Here is an 8,327-nt window from a genome sequence, read left to right on the forward strand (position 1 = left end):
AGTGATAAAAGCCCCTAACCTCAGACGCCCTGCCTCTGGCTACACAAACCATGGCTCTTGACCCATGAGATGAGAGGACCATCCCTGTAGGGACTGGCTGTTTTCTGAGCGTCTGGGCTTCCCCTATCCAACCAGCGTGGAGCTGGCCTTCCACAGACTGTCATGCGGGTAAGGGCGCAGCTGTGGGAGACCCGGAGTCTGAGCGTGTGTCTCAGGCCCAATCAGCAAGGTGTCCTGTGCAGGTGGAGAGTAGTGAGGGGGTCACATCGTCTTCTCTCGCCCCTCCACCTTCTTCCTCTCCATCCACCTCCACCCATCCTCCCCCAGAAGTTACCAGATGTGCAGGGTTTTATATTATTTTTTAAAATTTTCTGAAATATTTATGCATCCTTAACATATTACAGTCTGTTTAAATTAATATTACAATGCTTTACATAGAATATAAAACTCTTACAACATTATTTTTATTTACAACTCTCTGATCCACTGTAATACTTATGGTGTGTTCATTAAACTTTGTATGATGACTCAAAAAAATTGTTTATTTTATTATTTTTGGGTGTGTACTGTAGAATTAGATCCGACTAGTACAGGAGAAGATTGCCCCTCCTTCTCCAGTGGAGCATCTGGTTCGAACCATGTGCCTTCAGGATTGCAACACAGCTTCTTGCCACTAGGCCACCAGAGCTCCCTCAGGTGTACGTTTTAAAGCCAGAACAACTCCCAGACTCCAAGTGCCTTTCCTCCCACAGCCCACAGCCCCAGGAGACCACTCCTCTCTCAGACCTAAAGGGAGTTAGACATCAGCCAGGACAGAACATAGCAACAGGAGACATCGTTCAGAGAAAGCAAATCAGAAATATCAAGAGCCTGTGTGTGGAGGGGGCCTGAGAACGGGGACCTTAACTGACCCCTGGTTCCACCTGCAAACTGGCTTCTTCCTCCTCCCAGCCCTTTCAGGCCCTGAAGACTCAGCTCCACAGGAAAATCCTGCCTTCCTTAAAATGGAGTGGAATGTTCACCCCAGCTATTAACAGAATATCCGGTGACCTGTTAATTGGAATTTTAACTCTAAGTATTCCAGTTCACCCACAACCCAAGCAAACCTAAGACCTTCTTCGATGCTGCAAATAAATGCACAGGTGAAAACAGAGAGGAGCAGAAGGAAATAGAGACGCGAAGGCTGAAGACCAGAGAACCCTGGGGTGTTTGTCCCACTCACAGAGAGGACACCGTGGTGTCCACCTCCCGGCAGTGCTGCAGTTACCAGAAAGGAAAAACGTTCTCCTCTACCCCAGTCCCACTGCTGTTTCCAAACCCCAAACCAGTTACCATGGAGTCAGATCAGATATATGGTGACAACACAGATGAGAGCAGAGCTGTTCCATCGCGTGTTCAAGGCTCTGAGCTTTCGAGGAGCAGACTGCCAGGCCTTTATTCCAAAGTACCATTGAGTGCATTCAAACCTCCAACCTTTATGTTTACAGCCTGAGGGCTGGGAGTTGGCACAAAAGATTTACACTGTGGTCCTGTGGGCCGATTACTTGTATTTGTGCTGTCTCTCTCAGACATGCCCATAATTACACGCTCTGCCTCTCGCCCCAGGTTCTCTGATAGCGCTCAGCAGTTGCTGCCCAAGCTGCTCTGACCAAGAGGCTCATAGACCAGTCCCCAGGGACGGGGAGGTGCACCCGCTGTGATCTGTGGATCTTGCTCCAGTCTGACCTGCAATCCCTACATTAAATGTCATGGATACAGAAACTGACCTGAGGCTATCCTCTCAAACAATGCCTTCACTCTCTGCAGGGCCCTCCACGAGGCTATGAGTTTCAGATAAATGTGGAGTGAAAATGAGGCAGAAGGGAGCCTTTCTTCTTCCTTAAAAACAACCCAGATAGGTTATAAGGCAGAAAACTGCGTTTGCATGCATCCTTAAAAAAAGCCTCGTCTTCCACATCGGCTGGACAAAGTGCAATGAGGTAAACCCGGATTTGATTATGGAATAGAAAAAAGAACAACATTTGTGGAAAAGCTGGTGAAATCTGAATAAAGATTGGAGGTTAAGTAATGCGCTGATGTTAATTCCGTGGTTTTGACAACTGTCCTGTGGTTATGTAAGATATTAATATTGAAGGAAACTGGATGAAGGGCATATAGGAATTCTGTAATAACTTGGCAACTCTTGCATACACTGAAAAGTATTCCAAGATGAAAAGCTTATTTAGAAATCATATGAGCCTTTCCACAGCTTCCCAAGCTGCTCCCAACTTCCTGGCCACTGGCTTGATCCCCAGGGCAAGAGTTTATGATCCTTCCCAAGAGGGTGGCTCAGCGGTGACTGCAGAGTGTCTGCTCAGAGAGGTTGGGACCAGGGACAGAGCATGTGCTCATGGGATAGAACAGACGCCCACAGGACCAAGACAATCTGGGCCAAGTCAGTCCCGATTTGAGGTTCCAGATCTGCAGGCCATTGGTTCAGTAACTATCACTGAACATGCCAAACACCAGGCTAGGCTGCAGGGACAGGTGGGAAGAGGGTTGCTGGTGTAACAGTAAGACCCGCAGAGTCACACATTCCATCATTTCAGAAGCACTAAGGGAAATCTGTGCGCTCCCCATGGGGACACCAGGTAAGCAGCCAGCCCGTGGGCAAGGCTTGGCAGAGCAGGTGATGTGCTCCCCCATAATTGTACACAATTGCTCCGTGTCACCCAAAGATTATCACACCCGATCCTCCAGCACAGGAGACTGGAAGGAGGAGCTGAGTAAAAGAAGAGCCACACTTCCTGCAAATTTCAGGTGCCGCAGGCATCATAAAGTCATCATCATCATCATCACCATTAGACCCCAGTGCAGGCCCCCAAGGGAAGAGAAGCTGCATGGAGGATGTAATTGCCCAGGGTGGTCTGGGGCTGCCTGCCCAGGCGGTACCTGCACCAGAGGGGCCACTTCGGGAAGGGGCATGTTGACACAGCTGGGGAAGAAAGGTCTCGCCTCATTAATCACTTCAGAGCAGGAGTTCCCAGGGAGGGGGCACCCCAGGGGAACTGGGCTGGTTCTCCTGGGGTCACTGGGGCAAAAAGAGGGGGGCCTGGCCACAGACCAGGAGCCAGAGGAAGGTCTGAGGGCAGGATGGCATGGAGGGCAACTGCCCAGACTCCTGGGAGCCTTAGACCAAGGTTTTCCCAGTTAGGATGTTTATCAGCAAAGCAGCAACCTTCCAGGTGGTGCTGGGAACCCCCAGCAAGCAGGGCCAGGGAGAGAAACATGGTTTTTTGCTTTCTCATCAAGGCAAGGTCACCAGCCTTTGCAGAGAGAGGGTCCAGTCGAACTGGAAGACGTTGCTCTGAATGAGGCCAGGGGCTCCACTGGGGTTGTTTCTTGGCTCATTGATTATTATTCACTCTAAAAGTCACAGAGCACCTGGCACAGTTCTTGGTGCCAGGATACAACATCACAAAGAGTCTGGAGATGAGATCCCACAGTGTGCTCACTGGAAGCAGTTAGGAGGACCCATATCCTCAGCCCAGACCCAGGGTCCAGCACTGACCCCCAACACAGGGCATCTTCTCCCCCTTCCCACCTCACAGAGGCCCCTTACAATCCGAACATGGCATCAGGGGGTCCTGGCAACAGGAGGGAACAGAGGCTCCTGTCTCCCCAGCAGCTGCCATTTGCTCAGAAGGGTGGAAAAAGGAAAGCAGTCCTGACATCTCGGGCCCATCTATCAACCCCTCCAGACCAGCCAGTGACCCCCACACCTCTCCCTTCTTCCTGTCACCTCAGTGAGCCCCAGGGTGCCCAGGTGCCCACTCTGCCTCTTTCCCTTAGGTCCTCGCCCCTTCTCCTCTCTTCCAGCCCCTTCCTTCCTTCTCTCTCCCTGCCCCCCTCTTTTCTCTCTTTCTCCCCCTCCTCCTCCCCTTCTTCCTGTCTCACATTTTCCTGCCCAGGAATCAGACCCCAGACAGTACCTAGGAAGTCTGCGGCCTTGCCTAATAGAACCCTAATAGTCCTCTGGGAGGCCCGATAATGACATCCTCCTTAAATAAAAGGACTTAATGGAGATTTCCCAAATTCAAAAACCACATTTCCACTAGCAACCCGTTCAGCAAGTGACTGCTCTGGGAAGGGAGGGAAGCTGCAGCCGAGAGCTGCGAGGTGGGAGGAGAGAGGGGGTCTGTTCACAGGGACTGACGGTGGCAGTACAAAGAGCCCAGCCTGAGGACACCCATCACAAAGACGGGCCATCTCAAGACTCCCAGACCCCAGACCTACCAAGCCACCCATGAGCAGAGCAGAGAAAGCCTGGGTGTCCCTACGTGAGTGGCTTCACAGCTCTGAACCTTCACTTCTTCAGCTGGCAGTTGGGTGTAATCATCACCCCTCACCCACCCAGTGAGGGTCAGGGACACCAAGAGCTAGATGGCAGCCCTCACACCCAGCCAAGCTGTAGGCCAACCCACCCGTTCACCTGGAGTTTAGAAAAGCTGGATTATGGCTGGGAAGGTGGGGGCAAGAGCCTGGTTTTCCTGTTGTCTCTGTTACAAAGACATTAAATAAATGGGAATTGAGGTGCAAGATACAATTAAGACCTCAGGGACTCTACGATCACGGTCACACAATTTATCTTAGACAATCGTCTGACCCTTTCTAGACCTCAGGTGAGCTCTCTGAAAAATGAAGATTTACTCACATCCTTGTAGTAACACGTGGGAGGATGTGACTGAAAAGGGCGCAATGACAAATAGGGACTAATGAATCGAATCAGTGAAGTACGTCAGGCCTCCTAGACCATCAACTCACTGACTCTGGGATCTTTGGCAAAATTCTTCTTTCCTCTAGGTTTCCCTGCTTCAAGGTAGGAATCTTGTGAGCAGGTAATCTTGGAGAGTTTCTGAAAAGAAGTGTTAACAGAGACTTCCAGTTTGAGCCTGGCCTGGTGCTGCCTGCAGAGCGTTTGCCAACACTGCCACCTTGTGGCGACTACACGTAACTCCCAGCTGAAGTCCTTGGAATTGAAGCCCTCATTCAAACTCGCTGCCAGCAAGTTTGTTCCGACTCATCGGCCTTCTATCCGGTTTCTGAAGCTGTAAATCTTCATAGAAACACCCTGTCTTTCTGCCATCTGTGGAGACACTGGTGGTTTAAATGACTCCACTCGGTTAGCAGTACGATAAGCTCTCTAGGCTTTCCACACTAGAGCTCCTTTGACGTTCTCACCGCCAGGACCCTCAGGTGTGCGCACCAAATGCCTCCAATTCTATAACAGATCCCTATTCCTATTAACATCCTGCTCTCACAGCTCGTGATGGGAGACCTTCATTTTTTCCAAATTATGATTTCATCTTTTAATAGAACGACCCTCTGCAGTATGTTTTAGGTTGAACTACCAACCAAAAGCTCAGGTGTTCAAATCCATCTTGCCACTCCACAGGAGAAAGATGAGACTAACGCCTCCTGTTAATATTTACACTCCCAAAAACCTAGAGGAAAGTTGCCATGAGTTATAATCTACCCAATGTTTGGAGGTTTGTGGTGTTGAGGGATTTTTTCATGTCAGATACCATAATAAATATGTTCTGCTTAAATGATCTCATTTGATCCTGACAAATGCCTTGTGAGAGAGATGTTATTGGCCCTCCTTTGACAGAGAAGGAAACTAGGGCGCAGAGAGGTAAAGTGACTTGCACAAAGTCACACAGTGAGAGTTTACCCTGGAATTCAGAGAAGGACCAGCAGACCCCAGTATCCAGGTTGCCTCCCAGAAAGCAGTGACCCTTTCTCTCAGCTATTTCAGAACCTGTCTGCTCAACTCTTTTACATCTGATTGAGGGTGGGAGGGGAACTGCTAAGTCAAAGATAAGGGATCAAAGCCTCTAAGGGACTTCTCTATTCTGTTCCTGGGCTGAGAGCAGGCAGAACCTCAAAGAACACTTTGGGCCTCACGAGTCAGTCTTGGAGCAAACTGGAAGCTTCTTAAATGCTCCCAAAATACTGAAGGGATTCATCCAGACCCCAAAGAAGGCATGAACCTATGACTCAGAAGAACCAGAAACTTGATTCATGTGTCTGTGACGTATCTGTCCATTTATTTTGTTACTGCTAGTGAGAATTGTCTTCCTTCCTCATCTCCCAGAGGCCATGCCAATCTGGGGAGGCTAATGAAGTCAGAGACCCATCTGGTCCTCATGCTCAGTAGAAAAGCAATTCCCTCTAGATGCACCTCTGTGTCATGGCAACAGGACAAGCCTAGCTCCAAAAAAGTATATTTTCTTAAAATTGGTTACTTCCGTAAACATGTACTCTTTCTAAAAGGAAACTTGAAATTCAAAGATTAAACAAAAGCAGCAGAATGTCATACAAAGAACGCACGTAATCACTGGATAATGAGCTAACCAGCAAGATTTTGTCTAAAAAGCAAATGAATAATGCAGCAATAAACATAGGTGTGCATACATCTGTTTGGGTTGTGGCTCTGGCTTCTTTAGGGTATATTCCCAGTAGTGGAACTGCTGAGTCCAATGGTATTTCTATTTCCAACTTTTTGAGAAAGCACCAGACTGCGTTCCATGGTGGAAGCAACTCAAGAGCTCATCACCATACGAATGGATAGAAAAACTATGGTACATTCACACAAGGGAATATTACACAGCACTGAAAAACAGTCAGCTTGCTAAACATTACACAACACGAGAGAGGCAGAGGACATTATGCTAAGCTAAATATCTCAATCACAAAAAGACAAATACTACATAACACTGCTGTTCTGAAATAGGACAGACAGAGGAGTATGGGGGAGAGAATGAGAAAAGCGTGGATAGATAACGGACACTGCATTAGATCTGAATATATGATTAGGCATTATATGTATGAGAACAATCTAGAACAAGGGGTACACTGTGGGGAGGGTGGAAGGGAAGGAGGAAGAAAATGTGCAACAATGGTGGAAAAAGTTAAAACATTTTTTATGTTAAAAAAAATATGGTTTTTTGCTCTCTGGGCACCACCATGGCGGTCAGCAAAAACAAGCGCCTTACAAAAGGTGGCAAAGAAGGGGCCAAAAAGAAGGCAATTGATCCATTTTCTAAGAAAGATTGGTATGATGTAAAGGCGCCAGCTATGCTCAGTATAAGAAATACTGGGAAGACACTAGTCACAAGGACTCAAGGAACCAAATTGCATCTGATGGACTCAAGGGTCGTGTTTTTGAAGTGAGCCTTGCTGATTTGCAAATGATGAGGTTGCATTTAGAAAATTCAAGCTAATTACTGAGGATGTTCAAGCAAAAACTGCCTCGCCAGCTTCCATGGCATGGATCTTACTCGTGACAAAATGTGCTCCATGGTCAAAAAATGGCAGACCATGATTGAAGGTCACGTTGACGTCAAGACTGTTGTTGTTGATTGCCTTCAAGTCGAGCACGACTCATAGTGACCCTATGGACAAAAGACCTGAAGCCCTTCTACAACTATTGACATTTATCAAAGTTCATAGAGTTTCTGGGAGCATGTTATTTAGGAAGTGGATGCCACTCACTGATGGTTGTTTGCTTCATCTGTTTTGTGTTGGTTTTAAAAACAAAACAAAAACCACAACAATCAGATTTGGAAGACCTCTTATGCTCAGCACCAACAGGTTCACCAAATCAAGAAGAAAATGATGGAAATTGTGACCCAAGGGGTGCAGACAAATGACTTGAATGAGGTGGTCAATAAACTGGTTCCAGACAGCATTGGGAAAGACATAGAAAAGGCTTGTCAGTTTATTTATCCTCTCTATGACGTGTTTGTTAGGAAAGTAAAACTGCTGGAGAAGCCCAAGTTTGAGCTGGGCAAACTCCTGGAGCTTCCTGGTGCAGGTGGGAGCTCTGGAAAAGCTCCTGGAGATGAGACAGGTGCTGAAGTCAAAGGAGCTGGCGGCTATGAGGCACCAGTTCCAGAATCTGCTTAAAATTCAGACTTTTAATAATACAAATAAAAATTAATATTTGTGGGGGAAAATTATGGTGCTATCCAAAAAAAACTAAAAGCAAATGAATAAGAAAGAGCAAGGCAAGGTCTCGCGACCTGGAGCCTTCGACTCCCAAGCTGGTACCTGCAGAGCTCACACCAGCTCCACATATATGTGCCCCCTTTAAGTGCCCTCCAGCATTTTCACGTTTATTCACAATACCTCCAAGCACTCAAATGTTCTGGATTTAAGAAGCTGAGCAAAGGATAGTGAGGTTCTGCAGGAGCAGCCCTCAGCTCTGAGACAGGCCCAGCAGCTCCTCGTACACAGAGACGTGCATGTGTAAGTTGATGCTGCTGTTGGGGATGTGCGTGTGT

General features: G+C 47.7%; 1 pseudogene; it reads left to right on the top strand.

The window, feature by feature from the left end:
* Window positions 1–7,008: 7,008 nt before the first annotated feature.
* On the top strand, window positions 7,009–7,950 carry LOC102865612 (annotated as a pseudogene).
* Window positions 7,951–8,327: the final 377 nt, after the last annotated feature.

This window comes from Elephantulus edwardii, unplaced genomic scaffold, assembly GCF_000299155.1.
Source record: "Elephantulus edwardii isolate Elephantulus edwardi_28Jun2011 unplaced genomic scaffold, EleEdw1.0 scaffold00216, whole genome shotgun sequence".
NCBI classification, from domain to species: Eukaryota; Metazoa; Chordata; class Mammalia; order Macroscelidea; family Macroscelididae; genus Elephantulus; species Elephantulus edwardii.